This window comes from Columba livia, chromosome 7 (genome assembly GCF_036013475.1).
Source record: "Columba livia isolate bColLiv1 breed racing homer chromosome 7, bColLiv1.pat.W.v2, whole genome shotgun sequence".
Classification (NCBI taxonomy): domain Eukaryota; kingdom Metazoa; phylum Chordata; class Aves; order Columbiformes; family Columbidae; genus Columba; species Columba livia.
In genome coordinates this window covers 3092281-3114796 of record NC_088608.1, presented here as the reverse complement: position 1 = coordinate 3114796, position 22516 = coordinate 3092281, and the positions used below count along the sequence as shown (strand labels likewise).

At 38.7% G+C, this 22516-nt stretch overlaps 1 long non-coding RNA gene across 1 annotated transcript in view; it reads right to left on the bottom strand.

Annotated features, from left to right (window-relative positions):
* The window catches only part of LOC135579969 (uncharacterized), a 69049-nt gene extending 59510 nt beyond the window's left edge, over positions 1-9539 (bottom strand). Inside the window, exon 1 of the long non-coding RNA XR_010473905.1 lies at positions 9324-9539. This is a non-coding gene — a long non-coding RNA (uncharacterized LOC135579969). The remainder of the gene's footprint in view (positions 1-9323) is intronic.
* Positions 9540-22516: the final 12977 nt, after the last annotated feature.

Here is a 22516-nt window from a genome sequence, read left to right as displayed (position 1 = left end):
TGCTTAATTTCTTACAACAAATCTCAAAGTATTAAGGAAAGCCTTTTCTGTCAAGATTTTGTTTGTTTGTCTAACACCAGATCATGGCAGCTCACAATAAGAACCAGAGGAGGGATGAGCTGGGAACAGACCAGGCAGCTTTTCATAACCGCATCTTCCTGTTTCTTTCTTCCTTGTATTATTAATTACATATTAAACTTGTCCTCACTCATCTGAGTACCAAGGATCACACGATGCTTTAACTCCCCCAGAGAAGCTGTAGACTGAAAGTCTGACCATCTGACAGCACGTGATGGCGAGCATCCCTGTGGGAAGGAATGGCTCAATGAATTCATGTGGGAATGAGCAGCTAAAAATTACACTTCTCTATGTATTTAAATGGCTTTTTTGAATTAATGACTTCTAGCTTCCACTGTTGGAGAGCTGCCCATTAGTTTTGGAGGTGGTATGTCTGTGGAGGTGCAAAAGCACAAGGACTTTACAGGAATACTCAGATCCATTAATTCTAGTTATGCATATTTTTATACCTAGTAAAACGTGAGCATGTAAAAATTTAACAAGTTTCTCTACCAGTTTCCATTCTTGTTCTATTTTTTCCCCTATTTTTCTATGAGTGTGATACACTTAACTAAGAAAAAAACATTGCATAATTTAACTAAGAAAGGTAGATATTTTGAGGAAGTTATGAACGGGCATACTGGCAACCCTTTTATTCCTCTCCCCCTTCCTTTGACAAACATATAAAATCTGTCAGGGAAGTCTATCTAGGGGTACTGCAACAGCACCAATACATATTTCCAACAGGCAGTAAGTGTCTCTGTTCACTCCAGGTTTAGTATTTCCATGGCTGTGTCCATCCTACACAATACTTGGGTGTAGTTTGTGGTACAGAGCCAGTTCTGGTGCCTCTACATGCTCAGCCAAGGATACATCATTATACCTGTAGCCATTAGATTTGACTTTAAATCAGCAAAATGGAGATTTCTTCCGATCTCATTTACAATATTCTTGGAGAAAATAGGCATGCTTTCCAATCTCAGCCTCCCTTACACTCTGTTATTATATAAGATGGGCACCAGAAGCCATGCATAACTATAAAATTATTATGATTTATCTGGGTATTTTGTTCCTTTAATATATTATACCAATTGTCCTAATTTAACTAAGTAATTCTGTTAATTTAACTTTGGGGTTAATCTTGCTTTAAGAACACTTTTTGCTGAACAGTAAGACCATGCTTAGTTGATGCACTTTCTTTCTCTTTTAGACCTGAATGTAACCTTTTTTAAAAAAAAACAACAAGTTTCTAGTACATCATGTGATCAATAGATACAAGTACCTTCATTTTTTAAATTAGTCTAAGGCTATTTTCCTTTTACTGTTGTATAAACAGGGAATTGAAGGGTAAAATAGTTAAAACTTAATGCTATAGTGCTAATGTGGCTTTTAAATCACGTCAGCAGCAATCACTGCATTATAATTAACAATTTATTGAACCAGCAATAAAATGAACATCACATTACTTCTTAAAGCAGCAGAATAAAATGGCTAATAAATAGCATAAGCCAGACAAATTGCAGAGTAATAGAAATTTTCTTAAGATTTATAGTGTGCGGAAAGATGGATGTGCTATTAGTTGGAGCTCCAATACTTGACAAAATTCTTTTGCAAAGACATAGTTACCATGCATGTCAGAGTTCACAAGTCTAAGTGGTTTATCCAAATTTCAACTCACTGCTATTACAGTGGAAAATACTCATTACAAGGTTTTGTAACTGCAAGCAATGTGTACATTTGCCAACATTCAAACTGCTACTGCCAAAAAGATACTAAAATATTTTATAAACTGTCAAATAACAAGTCTGCTAGCTTAATCTGAGTCTATTTTATACTTCACAGGCGGTGAAAACTCCTGGGCCCAATCCTGAGGTCTTCACTCAGGCAAAACTTCTTTTGGCTTCAACATTTACAAGTTACAAGGAGTTTGTGCGCATGAGAATGGCTGGATTGGGCCCGACGTGACGAGGAAAATGCATTAGGAAAGAAACACAGATTCAGTGAAGCTGGAAGCTCAGCTAAATACCTCGTCTCTATCAGGGCTGAGGTTACTGACAACGAAACCGTGTTGCGTTTTACATGTTCCCGCTGTTCGGTTGTGTTGTGATTCGTCATGTCAAAGTGTCTCTCTTATGTTCTTATTTCAACATAGCAGATGCAGTTTTACATGACATGTCACAACATGGAGCATCAACTGGAAAGATTCTAAAAGAGCCTTTTTTTTTTCCCCTTTGGAAAAAGAAGAAAATAACAAAAAACCCACTGTGCTTTTCACTGCAATGTGAAATGAGAACTTGCTATGCAGATTTTGTGAGCAGACAGTATATTTTGTCACTGTAATGAAATGACTTTCAATTTTCAGCTTTAAATTGAAATATACCCATCGACTAGCTAATGTTCAAATTTTAAATTTATTCTACATACAAATTTTAAGATGAAATCTGGAGTTAATCTCTGCAGTAATAGAGACAATAGAGGCTGGTAAGAACATGTATGTCTTTAACAATGCATTTCTCTGTGAACCTTGAGGATAAATTACGATTAACTTCCTGGTTAAAGGTATTGCCGATTACGTGATGAGATTATTATTCTACCATTTTCAAAAAAAGCATTTCTCCTAAGGATGGTGCATTTCCAACAGAGTATTGTACTGAGGAGCATCTTCAACCTGTTCTGTTGGAGACCTTGGGGTGAAGTTGAACTATGACCACACTATGAACACACATGCACAGGAGGAAATTGCTACCTACGATCACTCTAGTCATGGTGCCCATATATGCTGGATACACCAAAATGATAATAGAAGAAGCTGTCTGATGAAATGCGTAAGCACCGTTCTAGCTGCACTGAAGTCATTATTTACACTAACCAAGACTCAGGAATTTGGTCTCCAGAGACCCAGAAGGGTTTTACTAAGCCTCCATTCAGCAGAGCTGGGAATAGAAGGAGGTATTTTTACCTCTATTAATTAACTCCTCTAACAGGGAACCCCTAAAGAAACAACAGCATTGTCTCCTCACCTGAAGATCCAGAGAAACCCAAATTCATCTGACAATACCAAAGATGTGGATGCAGCCTCAGGTACCAATAAGACTAATGCTCATTAAACTAATACCAAACATACTCTGATTTAGTTCATTTGGCAAAGGGTCACAGTACATCATTTAGTATGTCCTGCTAATATTTGTAATTTCTACAGTGTTGCGGGGTATGATTCTTCATCAAAAAGATGACAATATATTGCCAGGCCCAGCTCACATATTGCAGAATGCTTCATTCGCCATGAAAATCAGAGAAGGTACAGAGAGGCATAACCCCCTCTGGCAGTGGACAGGAATAAACCAAAGGCAAAGGGATGGGGTTTTCCCCAACTTTAGTTCAGCTGCAATTCATTGTTGGCAGCAGCTCTTTTCATTTGCACAAAGATACAAATTCTTCTCTATCAGCTAAAAGAGCTACCAAACCACCCAAAAATCTATTCAACATTAAAAAAAGGCTTGATTAAGAAAGTATTTAACTTATATATCCTTCCCTTGTTTATATTTAAAGGATTTGTGATGAAGGTACAGTTCCTGAAATAATGAAACTGAGAGTAATAACACTATAATGAGTTAAAAATATTTCAAAAGATGGTCCGTTCTCCTAGTATTTTGAGGGTAACTCTTAAAACTACTGATAAATCAGCACAAGTCTTCTACGCCATGTCCAAACCACCCTCTCTAGTAGATTATGTCTGTTATTGAATAAGATTCTAAACTTCTGATGATTGTCCAACTTGAATTTAAGAAACTGTTGCTGTGTACCACAAAAATAAATAGTATTAGCTAGTATGAAAGAAAGTGAGGAGTGACACAATTACATAATAAAATTAAAAAGTCAGAATTCCATCATACAAAATCAGTGTCTGTGTTTGACATCATGCTGAAGACATGGCTCAGTAGGCCAAAGTTACTTTTTGCTGTATAGGTCTTAAAAGGAACATGTATCTAAAAAACACGTCTGGTGCAGTTTTGCTAAAGACAGGAACCCTCAGGTCAGCTGAGTTAGCTGGAAAAAATCACTCAGATGAAAACAGATCTCTCTGAAATTCAGGTACTGCCTAACTCTAGCTGTACCAAACACAGCAAAATGTCACAGTACCTCAACATGGGAAATGTGGCTTAGCATGGAAATTAATTAATTCCTTACATCAGCTTAACCACATTGAGTTCTGCGCTGTAGTCAGCTTAGTTCAGGTTTCAGTGAAGTCCTCACAACAGCTCAGCTTAAAAGAGTTTTGGAGCTTTTACATCCAGAGGGGTATCATTTATATACATGTATACACACACAGACACACACACTTGTTTTTTGGCAACTTCTATAGATAAAAAAACTAGTAGTACATGAAGTGTAAATACAAATTAACACAGATAACTGTGTAGTCTCATCTCTGATCCATGTACCTTCTCACTCTTACAGCTCTCTCACTGGCCGTGCTGCCGATACCCAACTAAATCCAGGTAGCGCAGATACCCATAGTATTATAAATTACATCTACACAACAGTGCCAGGTTCTCATTTTGATGGGTCAAAGTGGCAGGTGAGAAGGGGACCACAGGGACCTGCTGCGCAAAGAACAAGATGCCTCCGTTCTCCTCTGAAGTTATATCTGGGTTTGTGATGTGCTCCTGACCTTGTACAGCAAGGAGCAAAGCAAAGGACACACGGGAAATTGTTTTTCCTGATTAATTCTGCAGCTGCCAAGGAGAACGAAGAACTCTGGGTCCATAAACGTGACCCAAAAGAGAGAAGGAGACAAGTGTTGCTGCAAGAAGACAACCACCCGATCGCAGTTAAGTGTGATATACACAAACTATGGATGCAGATTTTGGTTGGAGTCTTGCTCTTTTACATTAGTTAATGAATACATATCTTCATTGGATAGCTCTGAAATTAAGAGACACCAAACATCATAAGAGTTGCAGTATTATAGGGAGAGGCAAAAAATGTTTTACCAAACTTATTTACTAAACAGAAAAAGCAGCATCCTTTTGGTTTGTGCAAAGACAATAAATAAAAGCCCCAGTAATGCAACAAAATGATAGGGCAATCCTCCTGCATCTGTACAGAGGTGGGAAAATATATACAATATCTCAATTTTCATAGCAAAATATATAGATAACTGGATCTGACTTCTTTCAGGCTCTCCTCTACTACATAGACAATTACTTTAACGTATTTTTCTTAGTGAACTAGAAGGCAACATGAATTCAACTATGTCCAGAAATATCTCAAGCCATGGGGCAGCTTCCATCTTCAGAAGATGGCATTAGAAATATATGGGTATTTGTATAATTAAATGTGAATATGGATCACCTTGTTTGTTTGGAGTTTTTTTTTTGTTGGTTTTAATTTGTACAATATATTCTGTGTGCAAACTGCAGCCTAACAAGTTGGCAGACAGATATTGGAAGCACCAAAAGGTAAGGTACTATATTTTGTATCATAGCTAGGAATCCAAGAGAAAAGATGCAGAACCAGAGCTTCACATGAGCTTACACTAAAGAGTTTTGTTATCCTGTGATATGATCTATAAAACTTCAACAAACTCTCCAGAGCACAGAATAACAAATACCATAGTTACGCTGAAGTATGCAAATCATAAAGATATACCAAAGGGACATGAAGGTATAGGTCTCAAGTGAAGGTTTTCAGACACCTACTGTGGTAGCACAACAATGTGTTGAATATACTTCTTATTTAGAGTTCCAAAGAGATGCAAATCCTTCCCTAGTAAACGCAAAGGCTCTAGCAAAGGTGCAATTTCTAGTGAAACAAAGTCAGCCTAGCATCTCCAAATTCAGCACGGAAGCGTTTAATTTGCTGTAATTCAGCTTTGTGTTTGAAACGGCACACTGTGCCCTGACAAGCACCTCCCAAAGGAGCACAGACAGGACAATTTATAACGAAAAAAGCTATGGGGTAAGTGCCTTATAAAGTCTAAGTCTCTTGTTGATCTTACTCCAGATGAAAATAAATAACTGAGGGCAGGGAAGAGGAATCAGCAAAAGATATTTATTAAGAAAGAAGTTTGAGTAAAGAAAGCAAATTTTTATAAGAGTTGAGTTCACTGAGGCTTTGAAAGAGGGAGGGGATTTTTTAAGATGACCAAGCGACAGGCTGTCTTAGTAAAACATTTTATTAAAGCTTCTAAAATCTGCTCAAATCATTTTGAAAACTTCACCAGGACTCTCAGATTTGTGTAGTTTAGGCAAGTCAGCTATTTCTGATGTTAGCAAGTTTTCCTTATGCTGCCATCTTGTGCCCCAGAACTTCAGCTTACTCTAAAAGGGAAAAAGAATTTAAAAAAGACCCCCATCATATATATTTGTGGCCCTCACAGCTCTAAAAATACCCTTCAAAATATCAGCAGGGCATACAGGGTAGAAAAAAAAGTTTGCCAGTGCCTACAAATAGGTTGAAATAACAGTTCAGATACTCATGATTCAAGTCAATGTTACAGGAAAGGGGGAGGTTAATCTAAAATAGCATCGCATTTTCCATGTCACCTTTTAAGCGTTTTTATTGCTGACGAAATTCAGTCTGACAGAACCCCAGAAAAGAGGAGCACACCATGGGATTCAACATAAGTGTCCCCATCAATGCCCTGTCTCAAGTAAACTGAGTTCAGCTCACAAGTGAAGTTTAGGAAAGCTCTGCTGTTATTTAACTGCCTCTCTTTCTCTTTCCATATTTATCCATAGCCAACTGGATTCAAAAACCGTTTCAATTATATGCTTCCCTTGACACTTACCTTGGCTTCCCAACTCCCAACCTATTAATTACACCAACATTCCTATTGTATCATAAAATGCTTCACCCACCACAATATTTTAATAAGTCGTACCAGCTATTTCACTACCACCTTATCTATTTTTCTGAAATGAAACTATTCAACTTCAACTACTAGAAACAAAACTGCACCACTGAATTCAACCAATGCATTCAAATAGTGGTTATAGTAATAGTTAATGACAGAGCTATTTAGTTACTTTGAATACATTTCATATTTCATGGATAATAATTTGTCTGATCAAGGCCCCCAAGGCTTTGCACAAGGACTAGTGCTCTGTCAGGTTGGGTGTCATAGAAATAAAACACAAAATATACTCCCTATTTCAAAATACAACATAAAATATTCTCCCTATTTCAAAATACATGAGTGGGATGTGCACAGCAGGATGTGAGCCAGTAAACTATATTGAGCCATCAGGACCACACATGCAATTGCCTTAACCTTTATTAAAATTCAGAAAGGTAGGAAAAGGACTGTTTTAAAGAAGGATTTGTAGGAAAATTCAGAGATAACATTGTGAAAGTTAAGGGATGCTCCTCCCAAGCATGATAGGACACACATGGTGATAGTTAATTTGTTAGGTACAGAAACAGCATCAGGCTTTGTGATCCCATGCTTTAGATCAATAAAAAAAAAAACAATCTGTCCTGTTTTGAGGACACTAACTAAAAATGTGAACAGAGGGCAATAACGTAGCATTAATGATCAGTCTGACTAGTTGCAGTAGTGCAAGTAAAAGGAAAAATGGCTCGACAACATTATTGCCTCTTCCTCCTTCAACCTGTCTCCTATGATATTACCCTTTTCTTTCCCTGTACTGGCAGAAATGATATAAAATCCATATCTCTTATGAAAGTATGAAAGCAACTTTTTTTTTTCTAATCTACAGGAATTTCATTTTCCCTCTACATTCCATCAGCATGCCAAAATTCCAGATACTTTCCTTTTTTGCTGCTTAAGTTTCCCCTTTAAAGAATAGGCACACACATGCTCCTTCTTGCTGCCTACCTTCTGCACCCCAAACATATAAAATCTTTCAAATCCCCCATGCCCAGAACCTAGACCCAATGACTTTTGAAAGCCTACAAGGATAGGGAACCTCCAGGAAGAGTCTCCAAGCACCTGATGCCACCACCCAGGTGGTGACAACATGTGCAGAGAGTTGTGTGGGCTCCAACACCCTGAACAGTCAGCTACTATGATTTTCTTCCCAGTTTCCACCCAGGTTAGTTTTAATTTACTGGTTTCCCATCACTAGGTTGCCAGAAAGTTGGCCAGCAGATTTTGGAGTGATTCATAACAGTTGTGTGGAATATGAAGCACACGCTCAGCCCTTGCTGGGTAAAGGGAGTACAAGCTTCCCTGTGCTCCTAATTAACACCAGGAAATAAAGCTGATTTTTCTACTAACGCATATATTTGTCTATCATGTTTAATGGATATGTCAGGAAATAAATAAAAAAAAATAACATATATAGTCACTAGCAGATTCCACAATTTCCAAATGAAATTTGGAAAGAAATGCACAAAGTGGACACAGAGCTACAAAATGTTCCCCGACCCATTGATACTACAAAGAAACTGGAAAGGATAAAACTCTTTCCCCTACTCCTATTGCCTCTAGTCTCTGACCTTTATAGTGCAGACTTCTGCTACAAAATGAAGCTAAATCAAAGGAGTTAAGAAATAAACTCTTGTAGATGGTACAGATGCCTTGAGCACTGCCCTTCCTGAAACAGATTGTACTCCACTGTAAATCCACAACTTTTGCACTTGCTTGAAAAGCCAGAAAGCTGACAAAAATAGCTTGATATTTACTAACATAAACCAGTTTATTAGGAATATAAAGAATTGGTATTAGTTCTGGGCTTCCATTATTGTACAATAATATCAGACAGCTAAATCTAATCCATACTTTACACCCAAGAAGCGTACGGTGAGATGTCTTGTTCCAGCCAAGCATGAATAAAGTCACTAGAGTAACATACCCAAACCAACAGAACTTCAAATCATTTTCCCAATTGCCTATAAGCACATATGACACAAAAGGGAAAAAAAGTGTTTTGGCTTGGTGATACTATTACTTATATTAATTTAAACCATTGAAAAATGTATCTAGTGTCCAAAGCATGAGATATGGTGTTTACTTTTCACAGCATTTCACAGGAGGTTATACTAGAAAAGTGACTTGCAAAGGGAGTTCTCACTTGAGCAACTTCAGATAACTACATCAAGAAAGTATTATGCCAGTGAAATGGACTACCAAATACATAAATAAAAACTTTGGCAAAATTATTCACAGAACACAAGAAGGACTCAGATTGCATAAGGGACAATAAGAACGGCAAACATCCATTCAGCACTGCAGGGTAGGACACACAAATATTTCCAGGAGAAAAGAGAAGAAAAGCAATGTTACCTTCATTACCTACCTCTGCCAGTAGATAAAAGAGGACATATCATTAAATCCATCCAGACAGCACATTAATCCTATGCCTTAAAGAAGAAAAAGCAACCCCCTGGGTGAAGTGGCTATTTTAAAAGCAAAAGCACAAACGCCTCCCCTGTAGGACCAGGTGAGCTCAGCAGGTGAAACCAATATCACTTCCAGGTGGTTGCAGTGGTGGTGATGCCTTCTCAGTGCATTAATAAAGGAAGACACGAAAAACACCTGGTGTAAACAAGAGCTGGAGGATCAGAAAACTGCTATGTTTCAGAAATGTTTTGTTAATGATGTTTCACAATAAGGCCAGATGTTGCTCACCCTTATCAAAGAACCCAGGCCAGTTGCTACCTCTTAGATTCAGGATTTTTTAATCTATTTCAATTAACTGCCTGCATTACTTTCTGTTTACTGGGTGTAGTACATTGACAGCTGACCTGTTTTTTAAGCGAAAGAATCATCAGCAGTTGGAGAGGGACAATTCCTGTGATGGTTTCATACTTACAGCCAATACAAAGGTCAGCAATCTGGGAACCACCACCTAAACCATTCCTTCATGCTTCTTTAGTGTTGCCATGCTGAGGAAGGCTTCATAGGAGAAAAGGAAGGAGTAGGTGTGTGTTCCTCAAAGGAAGAGATGAGTAATTCCCTTCCTGTACCCTTCACCTCACCATAGAAACAGACGTGTTTGGTTTTTTCCTTTAAATGTATAGAAAACTAGGAGTGAAAATCCATTTAGCAATGATCCAGAGACCACAGGCAAACTGCAGAGCCTTCCTGTAACAACCTTAAAGTGAAGAAACTTTTCACATGGAACCAAGAGGTTTATATCATGCTAAAAAGTCACATTTTCTTCAGATGCACAAGCATCTGGGCAATTTGGGGATAATGATGGGATGTTTTGAACCACAGCAGAACCTGTACATCTGGCAGGTCGGTGGGTATGGGTGTGCGCATCAGGGACGGGGTACAGCATGATGCTGGCCTGTGAGATATGAAGATCATAGAATAGTTTGGGTTGAAGGGACCTTCCCAGCTCCCCCAGTGCCCCCCCTGCCATGAGCAGGGACATCTTCACCAGCTCAGGTTGCTCAGAGCCCCGTCCAGCCTGGCCTGGGATGTCTCCAGGGATGGTTCAGCCACCACCTCTCAAACACCCTGAGTGAGACGCCACTGAATAAAAACGGTGCTCCACTGATCTAAGTGGACATTGGGCTGGAAAATACAGCACGCTGTGTCCAGACATGGCTTTGGCACAGCCCAGAAAGGCTTTGGGGTCTGCAGTGCAGGCACCTCCTCCGGCTCCTCTCAGAGCTGCAGCATCCGACAGGTCCATCCATCCCGCAGTGCATGTGGGATCCAACTCCTACTTTGGGAAGGTAGCACTGAGCATTTTAATTCTGTTAAGACCAAAATAATGATAAACAAGGATAATAGTCACAAAAAATTCCCCCTCCCAAAAGAGTCCTAGAAATCCTGATTTACTGACTGGTAGCTAGTTTCACTAAATAGAAATATAGTAATTTAATAATCTTAGCATAGCAGTTTTCGGTAAGGAAAATTAACTAATTCATTATCACTTATAATTTGCTGAGGCATAGCTGCCATATTTGTAAAATCAGCAGGTTCAGAAAAAAGCAAGTTTTTAATGAATGTTCTTTTTTTTTCCTTCCCAGATACATAAATGATACAATTACTTAGCTCCCTCTAGTGCCAATTTCTAAAATAAATTTCCCACTAATGACTGTATTCACCAATGTAATCATAGGAGCAAATTAAAAATTCACTTGGCAATAATTAACTAGTGAACTCTCAAAGGATTTAGCAAATTGCCATGAACTAAAGCAGAATTCAACTAGTGTCACAGTTACAAAGAAAGGTCAAATGTAGGCTTTTTGCAATAACAAAAATATGACATCAATGTTCAGACATTGTGTAGTTTGAACAATCGAGGCACACATGCCAATAAAGAATAGCAGTCAGGGATGGAAAATGCAGTAGCTCTATCATTCCTCCGATATTAGCAATGCCATTATTAAAGTTGCATTCATTTATTTTCTTTTGCAGTCTTCATTTCTAAAGCTCCATAACTTGGCTTTCGAAAGACACTCCAGGCTTCTTTTTTAATCTTAAGTAGTAGAAGACTTATTTTTCCCCTTAGATTTTAAAAATAGGCACAAAACAGTATCACATACAGTTGCCTTACATTCCTCCCTTGGCATCATCTTCTGTCTGGAGAAGATGCTGAGCTAGATAAAACTTTGGAATAACCCCATGTAAGTACTCTAAAATAATTAATAATAATAAAACCAAACACTAGGAGTAATAATAACACATAGACATGGAGTACGGCCAGAGGAATACATGTGCTCATACAGGTGTTGGAGGAAAAAGGCACTGCAGTGGCAGGAAGGATCCTGAACTTGTATTAATATTATTGGCATGGATCCTATGAAATTACATTATAAATAAAAATAACCATAAACACAGCCATATGAAGGACTTTATTTGTAAGAATATTTGGATTTTTCTTATAATTGTGCCTTGCCTGTTCTATGCCCCATCCCCACATTTCTCTCCTTTGCTATCTTCATACAACGTGCTTCAAGGCAAAGTAGATATTGTCCGTGCAGAACATACGTTGTAATTGCTTTTGACTTGGAGTTTTAAGCTGGTGGCCATTCGGCAAATACAGGTCTATAAAGTATAGATGCTTCACTGGGAAGCGATGTCACAGCCTACCAGAAAACACATGTGGGTGCTACACTAAAAGTTCTGATTTAATATATTTTGAGATTAAACTGAGGACTGAGGTGGGTTAAGCTTCATTAAGCGTGAGTTTGCTGTGTCCCATTGCTCAGTCACAAGATTATACATCAGTCTAGGTCAGGCAGTTGACTTATGATACAGTGACATCTAAAAAGCAACTGATTTCCTAGAAAATTTGCCTTTCCCTTTTGAGTTTCAAAGAATACAAAGAATATAAACTCTTTGCAAGGCCTGCCAGACACCATACGCAATTCCTCCTTGGATGGCAATGATGGTAACTACCTGACAGAGCTGTGATAGCCCACATGAATGATCCAGACAGCTGAGTTTCCTTGGAAGGCTCAGAAGTGAATTAGAGGCACAACTGTGGGCTCCTGGGTTGTCCTCTCTGCCCCTGCCAGCAGCTGCAGGAAGGTCAACCTCATCTCAGCAACCCTGAGATACCATCAAATAGGTCATCTCTAGGAAAAAAATATCTCATTAAAACCTTTCCCTTCCAGCGCCTCTTAGCACAATGTTCAGTACCTTTTTCCAAGCTGTTGCTGCTGCATTTCTCCACTGTTTCACAGACTGATTGGGACTGAGGGCACCTCTGGAGATCATCCAGTTCAACCCACCTGCTAACACAGGTTCACCAGAGCAGATCACGGAGAATCATGTCCAGGTGGTTTGAATGTCTCCAGAGAAGGAGACTCCACAGCCTCTCTGGGCAGCCTGGGCCAGGCTCTAGCACCTCAAAGTAAAGAAGTTTCTCCTTATATTCAGATGGAACCTCCTGTGCTTCAGTCTGTGCCCGTTGTGCATGTGAAAAGAGTCGTGACTACTTACAAAAGTACAACAAGCTTTCTGCAAATACCAGCCTTAAGGTGTTGTGTAGAAACTGAACTAAACATATATATATATGTATACACTCTCTCTATATATACACTATATATATATATATATAAGTAAAACCTAAGCTCTTGTTATTGTGAAGGAAAGGGTAGTCCACCACCGCCCAGTGATTTGACCCACACTTCAGCCACCCTTTCCATAGGAAAGCCAAGTCTTAATTCCAGGCTGAGGAGGCCTAACTTCAACTTCCAAGTATCACTGTCTGCAAAGTTAAAAACAAATAAACAAAACCTCCAAAGAGCAGCCAGCATCTTTTCCATTCCAAAGCAGCTCAGAAAGCACTCAGGTCACCTCTGAACCATCAACGACTGGAGGCTGACCTCCTTAAACCTCACAGGGCAAGGCTTGTTTTCAAACACAACTCTTCGTATTTGTAGTCATCCTGTGAACCCTTGTCAGCAAGTTCATGTTCCTCCTTGAAGTGCAGGCACCAGAAATAAAAGAGCAGCCCTGAAGCCCTCTTACCACAGGTCACTGTCTCGGGGTGACAGTCCCTTCTTGTAATTCAGGGGTTGCATTAAGCTTCTGGTGAGGGCCCATGTGAAGCAGCTGGGCAGGTCCCCAGGAGCCCAAAGGTCCCTGTGTCACTGAGCCAGGGCAATGCCCCAAACTGCTGCTGTGCTTGCTGACAGATTTCCTTGTTCTTTGCTTTACTGAAAAACATTTGAAACACCGTGTCCAAGATAGCTTAAAAAATTGCCGTAACAGCTCATAGAGTTCCTCACCTGCTTCCTTTAAGACTCAATAGCTAAGTCACCTGGTAATATGAAAATACTCAGTTTAAACAGATGTTGTCTCATAGACTGGAAACTTTCACATTTCATCCATGCCTGTCCTTTATTTTAATGAAATGAGTAATAGCAATCAATTTTAATATTCCAGTCATACAACCTATCCCACAAACTGTCAGTAGTTCTATCGACACCATACAGCAGCATCTCCATCACCTCAGTTATTGCCTCTTCATTGAGAGGAGACCTAAACAGGCAGACACCTAAATTAGCTGAATGAAATTAATTATCACAAAATCACAGAATGGTTGGGGTTGGAAGTGACCTCTGGAGATCACCTAGTCCAACCCACTTGCTAGGGCAGGTTCATCTAATTATAGTCTACATTGAGATTTTCCAGCTCAAACATAAGAATCCCATATTGTTTCTGTTCCCATTTTTTTAAAATGCTAAAATAAATATTAGTGCAGTTGAAGAACATTTCTTTATTACCTGTAGAGCAAAAGAAGAATCTGAAACACTCATCCACAGATAGACATTAAAAGCTGTAGACAACTAATAGTGTGATGTGGTCCTTCTACACATAAACACATTGCTTGCTTTGTGCAAAGGACTAACAAAAAAAAAGTCACCAAAATATATAAAGTGAAGCGAGGAGGACATTTATTAGTTTTCCATGAATATGCACAGCCGAATTATTTTAAAAGCAATGTGATCATCTTGAATTTTTTAAGCCATTTGAAATAATGGAATGGAATGGAATGGAGTGGGATGGAGTGGGATGGAGTGGGATGGGATGGGATGGGACGGGACGGGACGGGACGGGATGGGATGGGAAGGGATGGGGTGGGATGGAGTGGGATGGGATGGGATGGGATGGGATGGGAGAATAGAATAGAATAGAATAGAATAGAATAGAATAGAATAGAATAGAATAGAATAGAATAGAATAGAATAGAATAGAATAGAATAGAATAGAATAGAATAGAATAGAATAGAATAGAATAGTTAGGAAAAGGCAAAATGTCTAATGCATGGCAAAACATGAAAATTCAGCTCAGGTTAAAATTTTGAATACATTTCTTTTTCTTAAAAACCCACAGAAATGGACTTTTTCCATCTTCAGAGAAAGATCTCAGACAAAACTGGTCATGATTTAACCATAACTTACATAAAAATTTACATTTTCCTTTTCAGGGCCAGAACAATTTTCTGTTACAATTTTTTTTTTTCCATGCAAAACTGTATTTTACTGAAGATTAAGACTGATCAGACAGTGTACATTTTTGTTGTCACTCAAAAAAGTCCTTTAAAATGAACAAAAAAAATCTCATATTTCTCTATTTCTGTTAGAGTTTTTCAATTTAATGAACAGTATTTTAATTACAGGTGAATTTTTCCACTCAGAATGATTAAAACCCAGCAACTTTCACTAAGTTTTCTCTAACCTGTTCAGAATTTTTTGGCAAATTCTTCTGAATACAACTGCATTTGTCCAACTTTCCTCAACTTTTCAACTTTCCTGTATCCAAACTAGCGTGGTCAGCAGGACAAGGGCAGTGATCCTTCCCCTGTACTCTGCATTGGTGAGGCCACACCTGGAGTATTGTGTTCAGTTCTGGGCCCCTCAGGTCAGGAAAGAGATTGAAGTGCTGGAGCGGGTCCAGAGAAGAGCAACACGACTGGTGAAGGGACCGGAACACAATCCCTATGGGGAGAGGCTGAGGGAGCTGGGCTTGTTTAGTCTGGAGAAGAGGAGGCTTAGAGGTGAGCTCAGCACTCTCTAGAACTACCTGAAGGGCAGTTCTAGCCAGGTGGGGATTGGTCTCTTCTCCCAGGCATCAGCAATAGGACAAGGGGCCATGGGCTTCAACTCTGCCAGGGGAAATTGAGGCTGGATATTAGAAAGCAATTCTTTACAGAGAGAGTGGTCAGGCATTGGAATGGCTGCCCAGGGAGGTGCTGGACTCACCGGCCCTGGAGGCTTTTAAACTGAGATTGGCCATGGCACTTAGTGCCATGATCTAGTCAATGGACTGGAGTTGGACCAAGGGTTGGACTTGATGATCTCTGAGGTCTTTTCCAACCCAGTCAATTCTGTGATTCTGTGTAATAAAAACGGAACCATTTAGCTGCAGGTACTAAGTTTTGAAGGTTGCATCCTGTGCACAGACTCCACATGTTTTCATGCATATGGCTGCAAAAGGACTAAATAGTTCTTTTAATGAGAACTACAAAAATATTTTGCTTTCCTCAAAATAATTTGAAACTCATACTATGACCATTACTTTTGCCTTCATTCTCTTTTTTGAAAGTTTTTCTTAATCTTCTTTTGTCTTTTCATTTTTCATATTCTTCCTTCACCTCTAGCCAACACTCTGTTATTCATTACTAAAAATCTTTGCATATTTTGACTATTATTCCAATTTCATTGTATATTTCTGTTTTCTACTGCCTTTAAGTTTTTTTTCCACACCTTCTCATTCTTTTTGTTTATTCCCTTTCATATTTTATTCCTTTTATCATATAAGCTGATGCTCAGGTTCAGTTTAATTTGTCTCTGACCATCTTTGCGGGGATGAAGGCAGCACATCTGTTAGGAGAGAAAGGCATTAGTCGGAATTCAGGCAACATCACAAATTTCAGTTTGGCACTGCTTCACGATTTTATTTTCCAGAGTGGTTATTGCAAGCACTATATGTGAAAACAAACAAAAAAACCCAATCACATAGACCCTCTGTGACTTCATTAAACCTCTTCACTGGCTTTTGAAGAGACAGTTCCACTTATCTTCCCTTTTCCAAATTCTTCCAAGCAACAGCAGTTGAGTTTCCCTATAATCCTACATTCTTCTCCTCATTTTGTTTCTAAGCAAACTGCATTGGCTTCAAACGACAAAGTTATTTGTCACACATATACTCAGGGTGGTCTGAAACTGTTTAATTTATGTTTTCTTTGTAATCTAAAATGCAAGAACAGCTGTAGGTGCTACCGGCTCTTTTCACACATCACATTTCAATGGCTCCTTTCTCTGGACCATGTTTCCATTAAAAAAAAAAGAAGGAAAAAGCAAGCAAATTAAAAATACACACAAAACCCCAACAACAACAACCCAACAGTGGCATTTGGTAATAAAATACTGCTAAAGCCTCCACACCAATATCACAGTAGCGTTCTCCATGAGCTAAACTGATGAACTGTTGAACATAATTCTATTAAAAAGAAAGGTGCATTATAGATAAATTGTACGGCAGTAATTTCTGAAATGCATGATACTTTTTCCAAGGCTGCCACAGCACCTGCTGCTAAGTATAAAGATGATTAGCCACAAACTAACCCACTACAGAATTATTATCAGTATATATTTGCACGACGAAGAACTAATGGGAATTATGCAGATTGCATTTCCTTTCCTGCTGAAGGCAACCAACCTTCAATAGCAAAATGAAAACAGAACTCAGCTGTGGAAGAACAACGCAGGTTTTATTTTCTTTCCAAATATGTATTGTTGATTATTTCAAGACTTTAAGACACATGTTTCTTTTTCACATAATTACATGACGAGCGGTCCAGTATCATTTTTAAAGCCGTACAAAATTTCCCGTGCATTTTAATGGCTTTAAATACGTAATAAATCTGCTGCTGTATGTAAGAAAAAGAACGGTAAACACACATCAAAGCGGCCTTTAAGAATTATAACATAATCAGTAGGTAGCGCAAATCAGCAGCGATTGGCTTCTTTAATCTGATTAAAGTGCTGCTTGGAATTCTCTGCCTCGGGTCAGGGGGAGCATCGCCGGTGCCCGGTCCCTGTCCCTGGGTCAGGATGGGATTCCTGGGACATTCCAACCTGTCACTGTCCCCACAGACCCAAATTCAAGGCTGGGCAGGGTCCCCTGCTGGTGTCACCAGCACCAAGGGGCTCCTGATGCCGCCCGGGCCCAACGGCCACGCTCGGTCACATCAACAAAGAGCTGGCGATTTAACAGACCTCTGGCTGCACTTTGTCCAACTTGGGTACTTCACCTAAAAATGAACATTTCAGAGCACTATAAAACTAGACAGAAGTGATCTATGGGCAGAAGGAAAAGCAGGACTACCTAGAAAAGCATCTGAATGTTTTTAAGGCAGCTTCTTCAGGCACAGGGAAGTGGCTGCAGGATTTAATTTGCTGTGCTTTGATTTCTGGTTTCTTTAAACTTTTGCCAAAGGTGATGGGAATGCCAGATGCACATTTTTTGTATGCTTTAAAAAAATAACGTATTGTTGGGTTTGGTGTTTCCTTTTTTTTTCCTCTCCCTCTGTAGAAAAAACATTCAATAGAAATGAAGGTATTTCTAGTCAGTCATAAGAGCAGCCACAAAGAGTATTCAGTAAATATTTCTTAGCGAATCACCTACAGAGGGATGGCAAGATGAAGAAGCATTTTTATGCACATGAAGTGATGTGTAACCAGTGGTTTTCTTTTGTACTGTAATTGATGCTTCACAAAATACATTTACTTGAGTACCGGTATTTAATGTTTCAGACTGGAAAAACAAATAGGAATGAGGAAAAACAGAGTGGAATTCTCAGATGATCAGCTCCGTTGCATAGGTCTTCTCTGGTTCACTTGAATCACCCAAATACTCACAATAACTTCTCTCATTCTAAACCACTGTGTGCCAGTAGTCTGAAGTTTTACATTCATTGTGTGGGAAAAATGAGATTATTTAGATATGGTCCTAATGAAAACCGACCAGGATAAATTTAGGTGGCTTTTTGTAAAGGAGGATACTTAAAAACAGCAAAGAACACTTCACTGTATCATAGTTCATTATATGTGCACATACAATTTAAGTTCCTTAAATACATGGAATATTCTTCAGCATAGCCTGAAGTATTCAAGGGTTTAGATCACTCGAAATTTCTTTGCACATTGTAAAAATCTGGACTGCTTACTGGAAAGGAAGTCAAATGTGTACTTGATTAATTGATGTAGTCACATATTAAAAACTTTTGCTTCTTATCCCATTAAAAGTAACACTAATGAGCAATGGCTGTGACCTTCAAGTGGAAAGCCACATGTGCCTTAACCCCTCAATATTTACCACCCAAATTTAATCTTTATAATGGACACCTTAAAAGGAATCTGATAGAAAATCCTAAGAGCTGCTCCAAAACTAAAACACTTAAGGAAGATTTTGATTAATGCCTCATGATTAATCAATTGATTAATATAGTTTTCAATACAGATGTTAGGACACTGTCTACTTTAATCAACCATCCTGAAAACGGTGAAGACAAATGATCTATTTTTCTGTCGATTGAAAAAAGAAAGCCTATTTTAGCAGTTATGTAAATTATAAGACGATGCCCAGATCTTCCCTTTTCTAAAAACCTTACACATTGGAACTGTTAATTAGGTAAGTGTCATCCTTTGGGGCAGGAACTTGGTATAAACCTAAAAGAAGTCACACGTTCAGCCAAATGAGTGCACTTTTTAAAAGAAATTGTTTTAGAATTGCACTATAATCCATATTTAAAGTCCCTCTCCCTGATATTTTTTTATTCTGAGACTGTTTCTAATTTGTGATTATGCTTTCTACCATACTAAAACTGAAATCTTTATTCCAGTCAAAAATAATCACCCCATAATTACTGTGACAAACTGCCCAAGCTGTATCATTGTGGCCATTTCGACTAATGATATTGTATTAGAATGCCTCGCAATAGACTTCAAATGGAAAATATAATTATGTGCATTAGTTTGTCTAAGCATTTATAAGATCACATATCCATCAGTTATCAGGTCTCATAAAAAAAGCCATATATCACTGTCACTGCTAGTTTTGTTATTGGAAATGTGGGCCGTTATGAACTCAGCTGAAGATGTGTGTCTTAAATTTCACTTATTCTGTTATCCAGTAAATCCATGTAAGCTGAACTCCTATAAAAATGGGTAGAATTTTCCGCTGATGGCACAGGAACAAATTATTTGACAGTCTCACCAAACATAAACTGAATGTTCAAGGTACTATTTAAAGCTGAAGGCCTTAATTTTGAAGGTACATTTAAAGTTACACACTGGACTACTCGCTGTGCATGAAGTGGGTCCATACATCTTTGCTGAACTGAGTCTATATGTTCTCCTGTTTTGCAAAGCTAAGGCAGCATCTGAGTGACATCTTCGCATCCCGAGCGCACTGAGCATCCAACCCAGCTTCATCTTGGCAAAATTGCAGTTCTGCAATAGCAACTGCCTCAGTTTCCCTCGTGCTTTTTCTCTATATGCTTTGCTTTGCCTTGAAAAACCTAAAGTGAATATTTTGCATTTCAGAAGTAAATGCAACTTTGATTTATGATCCCCAAGATCTGAAAGCTCTAATGGAAGAGCTACCACAACCCCCAAAATGAAAGAAGAAGGCAGGTGTGCCTGCTATTGGGTCACTGGCACTCGCTTTGTCTCTTGACCAAGGCCAGAGGAGAAGCAATCCCTCTGCTGTTGAGTTATCACAGTGACACCAACGCCACTGGAAAACGCCTGGCGATGGTGGATGTCAAGGCAGGACACATCTCCCAACATCTGTTGTCATATTATTACGAGGATAAGTTATTACATCAGCTGCTATTACATAACAATGATGACTTACTCTCAGGAAATATAACATTTTTCTTCCACTTTTTAGGTCATCCAAGATGCATCTCTGTGGTTTCAACACCACACTTAAATAACATCGCTTGCTGTGTTTTGGTGCCAGTATAAATTTCAGCCATCCAAATAAGGCTGTATATTTGAACTGACAAAGAATAAATTATTTGCATCTGGCATAACTGATGGTTGTGTCAAAGCCCTGGCATATAATTCTTAATCGTATGGATGCCTGTTTACTTGTGCATAAGATAGCTGGGCTGAGGCTCTTCCCAGAACAATTATCAAGTTATTGCTACGGGGCTCGCCTGGAACTTCCAGGGGAAGCCGCCTATAAAGCATCCAACCCAGAGCATTATGAAAGGGAGATTTGGAATTAGAGATCGCTGCTCTGCTTTTTCCTCTGTGCTCCGAGTGGAATGGGAACAGGGCACATTGGGCGGGCACGGAGTTGGGGGTACGGCTTTTCTTCCATGTGTTTCCCGGCACAAGTAGCCCAAATATCATTTAATCAGAGAAACGTCACCTGCACTCCTCCATGACTGAAAAAGTTCTGTGATAATCCAGCCTGTGTAATACAATATATTTTTTAAATGAAAACTGTCTCTCAATGGACTACTTTTTTTTTTTTTTTTTTATGGTTGGTTTTAATTAATATTGATTTTACATGTTTAGAAAGAAAATCTACCAATTCAGACCTGGGCAATGTTTAAGAAATGTTGGTTTTGGGGAATTTTCATTGATTTTTATTAATCCTGTAGTTTGCGATGGCCGGGTTTTATCTGTTGTTGTGTATTTTATATTAGGATGCTAAAATAATCTATTTCATTTGATATTCAAATATATAACAGAAGATATGCGAACTGCAAATCCTCAAAGGAACCTTCCTAGAATCTACCTGGTTTACCTCAATAAAGGGCTGGGGCCTTATTTCAAAAGATCAATAGGCAATGAAATGTCTGCCTCCTTATTAGCAGAATTAATTTTAAAGTGGCAATATACATCCTAGAATTTTTTTGTCATATTAAGAAGTCCAGATGCTTTTGGTCTCTCTGTCTGACATTCCCACCATCAGAATAAATCGTATTTTCAGACTAATGTAATAGATAAGAGATATGAATAAATCTCATACAGTTCAGCTGATAAAATTAACATGCTGATGATATTTTAATGTTTTCATATAATCAAGGGGGCATGGATCATGCCTCCACCAGTTCCAATGTAATTCTATTCTTTAATATTTTCTCAAGAAAAAGAAAATAAAATAGAGCATTAGAGGGGATTATACAGTAAACAGTGTGCGCTCCAGTTCCAAAGCAAGTTGTTTGTGATACGGTTGAATGGCTTTGCCCAAAGGTATTGCAGAAAAGCAACAAATTTAGTGGAGATTTGGGGTCAGAACCAGTATTCCTGCAGTGCAAGTGTGTCACTTACACATTGTAGCTTCTGGTGGAGAAGATCCACTGATCTGGAGAATAGTATTAACATCTCAGAACCACTCATCATCCATATGACCTTACACAGAGGACACAAAATTGTACATGTCTTATGCAAAGGAAATTTAACTGACTTTAAACCTAAGGCAGTCAGAATTTGGCCCAAAAATGCATTTGTGGGTTTGCTGGAACAGGGTATGGGCATAAGGCAACTTGAAATAAAATGACATTCGATGACCAAAGACAAACCAAAGACAAAGATGTCAAAGGAGACCAAAAAAAATCTAAATATTGAACCTAGGAAGTATCCTATTTGGCTGAAATTGTTGCTATGTGGTGGAATTCATGAGGCAGAAGTCTCAAACGTAGTTGAAGGGGTTGAAAGACCTAATTGCCACTATATTTTGGATGTTGTTTAGGTATCTAACTGACTTACATGGCTTTAGACTTGTAGCTTTAGTCTTTAATGTGAGAAACAACAGAAAGCATCCCTTTCAAATATTTGCAAGGGAAATGTGAATCAGCTCCAGGACTAAATGATGTGCTTTGAGATTGATAACGCCCAGTCTATATGACTCTTTCTCCCCCTGTAATTTCAACTTTGGAAAAAATCCACATTGTTTTTCGATATCAAAATGGACACAATAAAGTGTGAGTATCATTATATTATGTTGATGGAAAAGGAGCAGGTGATGGTGTAGTGCAGTGAAGATCAACATCA